This window comes from Rhinolophus ferrumequinum, chromosome 8, assembly GCF_004115265.2.
Source record: "Rhinolophus ferrumequinum isolate MPI-CBG mRhiFer1 chromosome 8, mRhiFer1_v1.p, whole genome shotgun sequence".
NCBI lineage: Eukaryota > Metazoa > Chordata > Mammalia > Chiroptera > Rhinolophidae > Rhinolophus > Rhinolophus ferrumequinum.
In genome coordinates, this window is record NC_046291.1 from 16,548,544 (window position 1) to 16,561,378 (window position 12,835).

Consider the following 12,835-nt stretch of genomic DNA (forward strand, 5'->3'; position numbering starts at 1 on the left):
TGCCTTATGGATGGTGTGTGGGCAGAAGGACCCTGCCATGTCCTTGGGTGTTCTGGGCAAAGCCCCTACCCTCTTCTCACTGCTCCATTTATGATACCACCTCTCCCTGCTGTGGGAGGAATCCGGATTCAGACTCTCTTCTAATCATATTGGTGCTGCTGGCTCTCTCTTCCTGAGTAACAGTCAGCACATTTTTAATCGAACACCTACTACGTGCCCAGCATCCTGCTAGATAATGGAGAAAAAACCATGGTGAGCAAAAGCAGACATAACTTTTATCCTTGTGGAGCTGACGGTCATTAATCATGTCATCTCACAAACAAATGGAAAACCACAACCTTGACCTGTGCTGTGGAGAAGGGAGGGAGGGGACCATGAAAGCCTCTGGTGGGGGGACTGGCCAAGTCAGGAAAAGTGAGAAGTCTTCTCTGAGAAGGGAATGTTCCAACTGAGGTACAAAAATAAGTTGGGGTTAACTGGGAGACACAAAGCAGGGAAGAGCATTACCAGGCAGAGGGAACGGCCTTGGTAAAAGCCCTGTGGGGATAGGGAGGAGGTGTGTGGGCACCAAAGCAGTATTGGCATCGGGTTGAAAAGAGAGTGAAAAGCAGCTTGGTTGGAGCTGAGGTAGGAGGTATTTGGGTGACAGTCCAAGTAAAGCCTTACAGGCATGGAAGGAAATTTTTTTCTTATTTTGAAAGCAATGGGAATTCTACAAGTATATTGCAAGAGGGAAGAAAAAGAGATGGAGGGCGACTTCTTGATTAAAGGAGAACTAACAGACATATAAGTAAAAAACAAACGCAGGCAAAGGTGAATTACAGTATTTAGAGATGCATGCTTGGATGACAAAAAGAAGTAGATGCTTACCATAAAAGTCAGAAAGGTACTTGATCTGGAGGTGGCGGGAGGAGGCAGCTCTATTTTGAGGGGTACATGAATGGGACGGCTGGCAAGTTTCTGTCGCCTTTTATGGCAGTTAATTTCAAGGCTCTTCAACTGTACATTTGTGCTGGTCTCTTTTCTATATTATCTTAATCAAAGGGTGTTTTAAAAAAAGCAACAGGAAGTCACTGTGGAGATTTTATTGGGACAGTGAGTGACACGGTCAGTTTTACATTTTGAAAAGATGGCTCTGATCACAGTGTGAAGGGTGGATTGGAAAGGAGCCAGAGTGGAAGCAGGAAGACCAGTTAGCAGGCTCCACAGTGGCCCAGGCGAAAGCCATTGTAGCTTCAGTGTGGGTGAATGGTGGAGGAGATGGAAAGCAGCAGACAGTTCTGACTGGTGTGGAGGAAGTAGGGTCGAGTGGACTTGGGCAGAGGCTGGAAATAGGAATCAGGAAGAAGGAGGTGGCAAATCCTTGGGAGGTGGATGCCTCTGAGATTTTTAACTGGCATAGCAGGATGAATGGTGGCCTGTCTACTCAGCTAAGGAACACCAGAAGAAGACAAGCATTAGGTGAGGTTGGGTGGGGGTGTTTGGGACATGAATTAAAGACGCTTCTGAAATATTAACAAGAGCTGTCGAGTAGGCAGTTGGATATGTGGGTCTGGAGCTCAGAGGGGAGACCTGAGTGAGTCATCTCGGTGGAGGGTGTAATTAAGCCAAGAGCACGGCTGAGCTCGGCCAGGAAGAGTGCAGTGAGAGGAGCTATGATGAAGCACAGTGTTTAATGGCTGCATGAAGGGGAAGAAGCTGCAAAAGAGACTGAGGAGGGGCTCCAGAGGCAGGAGGGTACAAAGAGCATTGTGGCTTCACAGGAGCCAAGGAAAGACAACATTTGGAGAAGAGGGCAGTGGGCAGCCATATCAACCACTTCGGAGAGGCAAATGAGGAGAACACACAAGGGAAATCACTGAATCAGTTAAATCTCAGGCTAATTTTCCCAAAGCACAAATACGACTCTGTCATTTTCTTTCTTCGGCACACCTTCACTTACAAAATCAAGTCCATGCTTCTTAGCTTGGCATTCAGATCCCTCCCCATTTTGTCTCTTTGTCTGTCATCCCAGCCTCAACTTCCGTATTGTCTCCACCTGAGCTCCAGGCTCACAGTGGCTCTTGGTCAGGCCCCCAAACTCTGGCCGTCACTCCTTCCCCCTCCACATTCTGCTCACACTCCGCTCCCCAGCAGGCCTAGCTCAGCTCCCACTACCTCCAAGATCCCACATATCTGGAGTTGGAAGCAATCTTTCTAATTCCCAATAACTCACAGCATTTTTTTTTAAACTTTTACTTATTTAAGTGTGTTTTTCCAAGTCAAGTAGTTGTTTCAACTTAATTGGGGAGGGCGCAACTCTCACTGGCCCATGCAGGGATCAAACCGGCAACCCTGGTGTTAGGAGCATTGCGCTCTAACCAACTGAGCCAACCAGCCATCCCATAACTCATAGCATTTTGAACCTGCTTTTATAGGAGATACTGCCTTTAGAGTTGATTTTGTTTGTATATTTTTCCTCCACTTGCTTATGAGTTTTTGGAGGGGGTGAACTATGTCTGGCCTGCCGTGGACACTTCATAAACTTGACTTGTGTTGAACTTCAAGAGAGAGGAAGATATGTTGCTGGGCAGCGAAAGGCAAACTCAGCAGGTATGGTGTCACCTCGTCACCAAAACCAGGTCTTCTGAACTCAGGTGGGAAATTGGGGTCCTGAGATTTCTTAACATCCCCTCTCCTGGTGCAAACCCCGCGCACAGCGAACAGCGTGGCTCCTTCTAGGGTAGCCTAAGCACAGAGTCACAGCGCCATCTTCTGGCAAGATGGGACACTGTGCCGTGAGAGAAAACTCTGAAAGGTTGTCTCTGTAATAGAGAAACACAAATTAAAAATGAGAACCTGGAAGAAGAACAACCTGTTAAATTAACAACAAAATTTTAGAAGGTGTAAAACTCAAAACTGGCAGAGGTGGGGAGAAACCCTTGGGCATTGCTGGTGGCGCTATAAATTTGACTACACTTTCTGGAGGGCGTGCCAATAAAATTGGCCATATACTTTGCATGATTTTACTTTGGGGGTGATACACAGTGTAAGTTACTTAAGAGAAACAAAAGAACCTACTCTATGCGTGCACATATAATTATAAGTACATTTTCTATATTGGTGAAGAGCTAGAAACTTATGCAATGCCTAGCTAGCAGTAGGGTATGGTTAAACCAGGTGTGAGTTGACCACACAACAGAATTTTGTGCAGCCATCAAAATGACAAACATGTTCATTGTATTGAAACAAGGAACAGTCTCCATAAAATAATTCCAGGTGGCAAAAACCACACCCCAAAATGTTATTTTTATAATAAAGGCCTGGAAATAGAAATGGTGCATGCAGCAGTAAGAATCAGAAGAGGATCACAAATTTTAGAAATAGTTGATGTCCTTCAGGGGCGCAGAGCACTTGGAGTTTTTTGCTTATTTATTTAATGTTTGGTTAAAGCTTGTTTTTATGATCAAGGCTTCAGCTATTCAGTGAAAAGAAATCAAATAAGGAGGGAACTGATTGGGAAAATGTCCAAATCTCATAGGGTTGAGGAATGTCCCTTGGGGACAACAGGGACAGAGACATTCTCTGAGGCTTTTCTCCAAAACTTTCTTCCTTGTAGCACAAGGTCTCACATGTAACGTGTTCAATAAATGTCTGTGGAGCTGCTGAATGAAAATGATGCAGTGCCTGAAATATCAGCCATCTTCCTTGGTGCCATTCTTCTCTCAAGAAGCCTCCCTCAATTGTCCCCCAGCTCTTGGGTCTTCAAGTTGTTTGCCCTGGTTCTATGAGGGCCAGATCATGCAGAGAAGCTGTCACTGAACCCCACAGCCTGACCTTCCTATTGCCTTCAATGCTTCCATTAAAAAGAAAAAAAGAAAAGAATCTAGGATTGGCCAGAAGGTAGGTCCCAAGGAGCTGGATAATTCTCACATTTTGGATTTGTACCCAGCATCATTTCATCAAAACTGATGGCATGCTTCCTTTGTCCTGGGCACATAACATGGATATGCCACAGATTGGGTTCTCCTGAAGCAGATGCTGAGACAGAGTCTGGGGTACAAGGGCTTTGTTTGGAATCAGCACCCATGAAAGGAAGGGGAAGGTAGCAGGATTGGGCAGAGCCAAAGGGGGGGCTGCGATGCAGGCTTGACAAAGCTTCCGTCAACATAGGCGTCTTGAGCTCTGGAGGGAGTTTGCCCACCAGAGCTCACCAGAGTGTTCCTTTCTGGGTTGAAATGGCCGGGCCTTTACACTCCTACCTCACTTGGTCACCAGATACGTGGGCAGCCCCCAGAAGGGCAGAGTGTGTTCTCTGAAGCTGACCCTGAAGGAACTGACAGCTGGAGACTGTCTGCTGACCCCACTCCCTAGAGTTGGACAGCAAGTCCTTTCATGAAGGGGAACCGAGGCGGTCCATCTCAGTATTTACTACGGGATATTTGGCAGATGAGGAAACTGAGGCCAAGGTCAGAGTCATTGAGTGGTGAGGATAGGAGTCCAGCTTGTGCTTCTGCCTGCACCCTTGCCCCCGTCCTCCTCCACCCGTTCCACTGTGGCCCAGCTCTACCCCAGAAGAAGGTCCCAGGCAGGGCCAGCTCCTCAAGAAGAGAGCCCATGGAGTGAATGTTACTGGATGGCATGTAAATAATCAGAAGGGGACACAGGGTGCCCAGCGGGGTCAACAACATTCCCCAGGGTATCAGAAAAGGAGGACTCGGAATGCCCCTCTTATCCACTCCATCTTCTCCTTCAGTCCCCACTCCCCTGGACTTATGGCCCACACGTTCTCTGATTTCCCTGTATTCCCATATGCCAGAATATATCACCTTGCTCATGCCTCTATCATAACACGGCCTACTGCACTGTACTCTTCTGTCCACTGTCTGCCTTCCCCCTGCACACTGAGTCCTTCCACAGCACATATGCTGCCCTAGTCATTATCTCTTAACTATAGCTTTGTATCATTTTACTTTTAATTTCAAAAGACACACAAGATCACATAAATTGGCTTTGGAAATAGAGTGAGATGAAATTCAGCTCAACCATTTACCAACTGTGGGAACTTGGGCAAGTAACTAGCGTGTTGTCCATGTCTCAATTTCCTATGAGAATAGGAATACCCACCCACAGAGCTGTAATAAGGATTGGATAACATCAGGAAGACACACAAGATCAGTACCTGAACGATACCAGGTTCTCGTTCCTTAGTGATTGTGGTTTCTAAGTGAAGAACTCAGGGTGAGGATCAAGCCTTCTTGCACTAAATGAAGACAACAAGGATCCCAAGACAGTTCCCAGGAACCAGATGCACCAATACATCACCACCTAGGGGGAAGGGATGCATTTCCTTGGACCTTTCAGTTTAAAATGAGACATCTAAAGAAAAGTATCAGGTCAATTATAGTTTTGGTGGTACATGGATATGGCAAAATCCATGAAGGGGCCTGCAAATGATGGTGTTTGGGGAAGCACAGCCCACCCGTATACCGAGGGCAGTATTAAACGCATCCATGCTCTGAGGGGAAACATGAGGCATCCCAGAAAGAGCAATAGGGCCACTCCCCCAAAGCACAGCAGTGGACGAGACCAGCTAAGCATTCACTCCTTCCAATCCAGCGGTCACCAGCCTGACAGGGAGCTCCAGAGAACCCCCGGGATATGTGTGGAAGGCAGACTCCCCTAGCCTGGGAGTCCAGTCAGACATCTCCTGTCTTCTTTGTTCCTTCCAATGATTCTGTGCTGGAGATGGTCCTGGAAGAAGGGTCAGAAGTCCTAAGTTGTGGTCTGAGGAACTGATTTGCTTTGTGTTCTTAAGCAAGTCACTTCCCCACTTGCTGCCTCAGTTTCCCCATATGACAGTGGGGTGGAAATGGATGAGCTCTAAGTTAAGTGTAGGTCAGGCAGTCCTTTAAAGATTGTGGTGAATCCTCAGGGCCAGCAGAGGGCGCCAGACCCTAAGGAGCAGATTCAAAGCACCCTTCAGACCATCCAGAAAGAGTCCAAGTTGAGACGGAAAAAGTGACAGCTTCAAACAGTGGTGGGATAATCCCGGGGACCGAATGGAGGGACAGGGCATCAGGGCTGCTCAAGAGAAAGAGTTCTGCCTAGGGACAGGGCAGTGGTGTGCTGGCCTACGGGAGCTCTGGGCATGGCACTTTAGCTCTGTGGGCTAATTGCCATTAGAGACACTGGCTGGTATTCAAAAGCAACACTTCATTCCAGCACCATCTTCCCGTGGGTGGGGGTTGAAGATAAGACTAATTCATATTCTCTCTCTTCATCCATCTCTCTCTCTCTCTCTCTTTCTCTAACAAAATAATATTTTTAAATACTCAGGGAAAAGAAATGCAGCACCATGGAAAACTAACATGTTCTGCAGAAGACTCAAATGCCTTACTTTTACTTCATCTAAATTCAAAATGAATTTGTCATTTCAAGATGTCTAAACAAGCAGCCCATTAGCACAGTAATGGTCATAATAAAAAACAAACACACAAAACCCTAGAAACAACCTAAAAGTCCATCAATAGGGAAAAAATTAGCTACATTATAGCAATTACTTACCATAAAATATAAACTCTCTACACATAGTGATGGAGTCAAGACATACTGTGCATGAAGAAAATAAGAACAGTGCACCAGGGTAAATCCTATAAACAGGTACATTTCTGGAAAGAAACACAAGAAATTGTTAACAGAAGCTACCTTTGGGACAATGGGAAAGGGAGATTTACTTTTCAATTTTATTCCTCTGTATGCTGCTTTGGAATTTTCTAACAATGCGAGTGTATTATTATTTTTAAATGTCAACAGGGATTAACTGGTGGGAAGATCAGGCATCATTTTTGTTTTTATCTTTAAACTTTACAGTTTTTAAAACAAAAATATTTTGTTATTTTGAATGGATAGCACATTATAAGGTTCAAAAAATCGGGGCAATATAACAAAATGTTCACGGAAATCTTGCTCCCACCTTGTTCCAGTCTACCCCACTGTCTTACCTTCCCGTCCTGGCAGCCCATCTTCAGTCCATCTGCTATCAGTGTGCCCGATGCTTCGAAAGGCCAAAACTCAAAACGTCGGAGATTGGAGTAAGGAAAGACTTATCAATTGAGAAGACACCAACTGACAAGATGAGAACCCTAGTGGTACCTTAAATCCATCTTAAGAAAGTTCAGAGTTCAGGCTTCTTTAATGTCAAGGGAAGGGGAAATGGGAGGGGCAGGAGACATCTGGGCTCCGGCTGGGGTCCAAGGAAGACTGTGCTAGTTGATGTGAGTCCAATCACAGGGTTCCTGCAAATCTTTGATAAACAATATGTTCTTTCTTTATCTCCTTAAGCCACAAGCAGAATTCCTCTGATGATTAGTATGCAAGACTAAGCAGAAGCTATTAGCCTGAAGGCTTGGGGAACAGAGCAGGCTTGAACAAGATGGAGTCAGAGAGGTCAAGCATTTCTGTGACACAAATCTTCTGAAACCATTTCTATTGTTTTATGTACCTGCCTGTGTTTCTCTGTGCAGAATCGAACCACACAAATGCATATTCTAATGCCCTTTTCTTATACGAAAGGTAGTATACTATATCCACTGCTGTGTATCTTTCTTTTTCTATTTAACAATGTGTCCTAGATTTCATTCTATATCACTAAAAAAAAAAAAAAAATCTTTCCCATCTTCCTCTTCACCCCTTTTCTAACGTAAGTATTTAGTGCTATAAATTTCTCTCTCAGCACGGATTTAGACATTTTAGGGATGTAGAAATCAAGCCTCACAGAAAGCAAATGATTTGCTGAAAGTAACACAGCTAGTGGGGCAACGTCCCTTGGGTGGGCAGAGCAGGAGCTCTCTTGAGGCCCAGACTCTTCTCAAAGGTCCTCTGCGGCCTCCAGGTAGAGTAGGACTTCCTAGGACTGAGGTCCACTCAAATTTGCATGCTATCCAGCAGCTCTGAAGGAGAAAACTTGAATTTGGCCTATTCTTGGCATTTAAACGTGCAGCTGGTGGAATGGAATTTTCTGAGAAAGGTAGATTGGGGAGGAGAAAAAGGAGGGAGGGAAGAGGAGAGAGAGGGGAGAGAGAGAGAGAGAAAGAGAGAGAGAGAGAGAGAGAGACAGACAGACAGACAGACAGACACCTAATGGTAGTGCTCCAATGGGCCTATAAGACACATCTGTATGTGAAAGAAATCTGGCCGAGGCCGCTGTACTGAGTAGCAGGGTTAGGATGTTGGTGGATGCTGTGAGCCCAGTGGCAAGTGACGCTGCACTTGACAATAATCCAAGCCCCACTCCACACCCTGAGACTCTGGGAAGGAGAAAGCTTGATACAGTGGAAGGAAGGGTATTACTAGGGGCCAGCAGCTCGATTGTGGAAACAACTGTTGAAATAGCTGATCTGAAATAGGTGGGAAGTGTCCGTTGGCCAAAGAGGGAGACAGAAGCCACAGAGCTCTGTGATCAGAGGAGTAAGAAAATGGCACACGCAGTGGCGTGGGTAGGAGAGTGGCCTCAGCCAACAGAGAGGATGGCAAAGGCAGAGGACAGCAGGGCAATGGGACAACAGCCTAGCATGATAGCTCTCACCGAGTGTGGAACATACCCAAGTTCCTAGAAGGAATTGGGGTGGGGGAGGGTGTTAGTCCCAGGGGAAAATTACAAGGGTTTCCACTAATTAAAGGGGTATCACTTTGAGCCCTAGGAATTTGGCATATCAGCGGCAAGTGGGGCACATCTATTAGGGTCATCAGGTGAGATATGAATATCCACAGTTCTCATTGGTTTATTTTTGTCATTATTTAATTTTAAATCAGGATCACAACCTGCGTAGAGGACATTATTATTCTCATTTAATATACAAGGACACTGAGGCTGAGAGTTTTCCAAACTCACGTAACAAGAGACAAGGACCTCATCCCCCACCTGGTTTCTTGTAAATCCAGGTGCACATCACTGACTTGATTGACGGGCCTGCACATCTCCCAGCGACCCTGGCTTTGCACCTGGATAGAGAACTGGATGAAGCTTGGCACTTTTTTTTTTAGAAGGGCCTGAGTGCATTTTATTAGGCATGTGTGACACAGCGTGGAGGTAACATATGAATACTGGACAACTAAAGGACAGGACTATAGTTGTGGGTGTTCTGTAGTACAATGTTTCCCCGAAAATAAGACCTACCTCAAGAATAAGCCCCAGTTAAGATCGTCAGGCAGACGGACACGTTTAGTACGTTATGACAATGTTCCAGAAGAAGATGACATGACTGTATTCAAATAAATGTAGATGGTTGTACATGAAAAAATAAGACATCCCCTGAAAATACGCCCTAATGTGTCTTTTGGAGCAAAAATTAATATAAGACCCGGTCTTATTTTCAGGGAAATACAGTATAAGACCCGGTCTTATTTTGGGGGAAACACGGTATCGACTCCGTTCCTCCTAATTTTGTAGTAGCCGTGCAATTGGGAGAAGTGACCTCAGTTGAGGATGAGCCCTGATTAGTCTAAGTCAAGCATATTCTCCTGGTGATGGTTCTGGAATGAGCATGTGGCTTCCATTGGGCTAATGAGATACAAAGGTAAATTTGCCAAGGGCTTTTTGAAGATGTTTCCTTCTCTGGGAAGAAAGTACAGGAAAAGATGGTCTCTTTTCTTCTGAATCTCGTTGGGCATCAATAAGGGACCCAGATCTGCTGCTGCCACCTCAGTACTTGAAGCCGGCACCGGAGGAAAGCTGAGCAAAGAGAATCAAGAGAAAATATATCGGAACCACTGGATTAAATTAACTGGAAGCCCAGCCTGCCCCTGGCTGCCCTGTTAAATGAACCAATAAACCTGCATCTTGTTGAAACCAATTTGAATTGTTTTCTATTACTTGTGCCTGAAATCACCCTGACGGACGCAGCCTGCCCTCTGAGAAATTCCTTCTCACTTAATTCAGGATCTCAACTCACGTTCTCAAGTATTCTACGTTCTCAAGTATTTATTATGTAAGACTGAGGTTCAGCGTGTGAGAGGACATATTTTGTCCTGCTGTCTTTTCTGGTAGCTCTTGCTCATGATTCCTAGTTTCCTCGTGTATCTAATTATTTCCAAATCTGTGCTGTATATTGTTGGAAAAATGGGTGGCTTTGGAAGAGGTAACTTTCTCCAGAGAACATTTATGCGTGCTTCAGCCAGGCACCTGCAGTCATTACTGACTGACGACCACGTTAAGCCAAGTGCAAGGTTGGACACTCTCTGAACCATCAGATGAGGAAAACCTTGACTGTAAATTGATCTGATAGCTAGTTTGCTTCTGGATTGTACTTACTCTGAGGGTGTGGTTCTTTGAGTTCCCAGCTTTTTATAGGTGAGATTTTCTATTGTTCTCCCAACTGTGCGGGTCCTGAGCCCCTTGCCATCCCATGTGGCTCCTGTTTGAACTGGCAGAAACCCTAGAGCAAAGCCACTTCTTTTCTCACTAACTTCACTGTGTGCCCGTTTCTCTTTCAGTTGGACCTAGTAAGTCATTACTACCTTGTCTTTTCAGTGCTTTTAAGAAGATGCTTTTTATATTTTATCCAGTATTTTTAGTAGAATATGTTTTCTGAATAACCTAGCCTGCCAAAACTTCCAAATCTCTTGTTTAAGCCAAATATTTTTATTTTCCTCCCAGGAGGCCTCACTTTTGAAACTCAAAACCAGAAGATGCTTGTCATGCAGGGTGTCATTCCGGGTTTCTGGTCCCACTCCCCGCATAAAAATGCAGGACATGATGAGGCCAAAAAGGAACACCCACGGAGCCATAGATGGGGGAGTCATACCACTATAGTCTCGCTGGCGGCTGGGTTGGAGACACAGGAAGCAGGAGCCACATGATCTGCAACCTGCCGTCCGCTTCTCTGCCAACCAACCCCACTTGCTAACTGCAATCCGCGCTTGCTAGCTCAGCCACCATCCGCTGCTAGCGTAGCCACAGCAGTTATATTAGTGGCCAATGGCTCACTGGTTACAGCTGACAGCCGACTAGCCACAGCTGATGGCCATCCAATCACAGTTGATGGCCATTTACTACCTGAGCCAGCACCTTTCCACGTGAGGCCGAGAGCCTGGAAACTGCACTCCTGGCTCTGTCCCCACAATGCTTTTCCTTCTTTACATGTATCATTTCTTCCCTGAAGCAATAAACAAGAAAATGACAAACTTGAGTGAGAAAAGAGCTATAGGGAAGAAGGAAGTACCACTCAATTTGGTTAATATTTCAAAATATTATCCCACCACATATATAGACTGCTTAACCCAGCACATAGTTGGACTCAGTAAATAGTTGCTTTTGTCATGATTATTATTTCTATATCCAAACTCACCTTCTCTAGGAAGCTTTCCTTCAATAACCTTGTCTCCTTCCGATTTATCTTTTACTGTATTTTCTCCAAGTACCTTTCTACCCCTGTTGACACCTTGTTCATTTACTCTAATTGCTTCTTCAACTGTGCACTTTTTCTTTGTAAAGTGCAGTGATGGAACACCACGTCCAGAAGCCTTTGAAGGTGTCTGGTTTCTTTAACTCTGGTATCATAACTCTTTCAACTGTAGGTGACAGAAGACTCATTTCAAACTGCACTCAACAAACAAAATTCTATTGGTTAATGTAACTGAAAAACCCAGAGGTAGGTCTTTAAGTACAGTTTGATCTGAAGCTCAGTGAATGTCATGAGAACCTGGTCTTTCTCATCATGTTGTGGTCCTTTGCCCTCTGTTTTGTCTTTATTCTCAGGCAGCTCCACTCTGCAAGGTAGCAGAATATTCACACTTACATCATCACAGCTCCAAATCCAGTGGGAAAGGATTCCCACTAGCTCCCATAAAAAGTCCCAGGATTCACCTCTATTGGACTAATTAGGTCAATGCCCCTCCTCACTGTGGCCAGGGATTCCCTGATTGGCTAAGTCTGAATCAGAGGTATTCTTCCTGGAAACCACAGCTAAGCCTTTCTGAAAACCGTGTGCTCTGAGATTGGAGGAACGGTAGTTCCCTGAAGGAAACTTGGGGGTTGCCAAAAGTGGGTAAAATGGATACTGGGTAGATAAAAACACCATCTGTCCACTTCAGTCTCGAACAGTCCACAGAAAAGGGCTCAGTAATCTGGGGCAGACTAAATTACATTGACAACTGGCTGGGTCTGTCCAGGTCCTTAGGACACTGGCATAGAAGCTGCTTCGTTTCAGCCACACACAGGATGAAAGCTAGAGTGTCTGCGCGTCACAGTCTCCCGAGCACTCTGGCACTGGGGATCCCATCAGTCATGGGTCTCATCCAGGCTATGCCCTTGGCCTCTTCAAGCTGTTTTTCCTTCTCTAATATAAAAATAACATTTAAACAGGATCCCGACCCCATGTCTTAGAAAAATAAGCTATCCAGAGATGGTCGCCAAATTCACCCTAGGGTCAGAGTCCAGTGTGTCCTTATTACACCCAGTTTTGAGAGCAAGCCAAGAAATAGGGTTTCAAGAAATATGATACCATGATAAGAGATTAAAACCAAACACCCAAGAGTGTTTGTTTCCCAACCAAAGCCAGTACCTTCTGCTGATTTGCTCTGCCAAAGAGAATGGGTGGGGCTGGGATGGCAGTAGGAGCAGGTGTGGGAGCTCTGAGAGGCAAAGGGCTGGGGCAGGGCAGAGAGCTTCTTTTTCACAACTGGAAAAGTGCTATAATGTTAGTGTGAAGCAGTGCTGGTGTTTGCCCCCAGCTGGAGCCTTTCTCTATCTGACCCTTAATGCTACCATGAAATGAGTGGTAAAGAGTCCCCGCCCCCAAACCCCATGCCTGCCTGCTTTCAGAGTCTCGTAGCTGAAGGTCTAAGGGGACAAACA

The 12,835-nt window shown here is 45.4% G+C and overlaps 1 long non-coding RNA gene across 1 annotated transcript; it reads right to left on the minus strand.

The window, feature by feature from the left end:
• Positions 1 to 4,478: 4,478 nt before the first annotated feature.
• On the minus strand, positions 4,479 to 7,132 carry LOC117025635 (uncharacterized). Its single transcript, XR_004423633.1, has 3 exons — positions 6,984 to 7,132; positions 6,547 to 6,650; positions 4,479 to 5,733 (listed from the first exon to the last, which is right to left on the minus strand). It is a non-coding gene; the product is annotated as an uncharacterized LOC117025635 (long non-coding RNA).
• Positions 7,133 to 12,835: the final 5,703 nt, after the last annotated feature.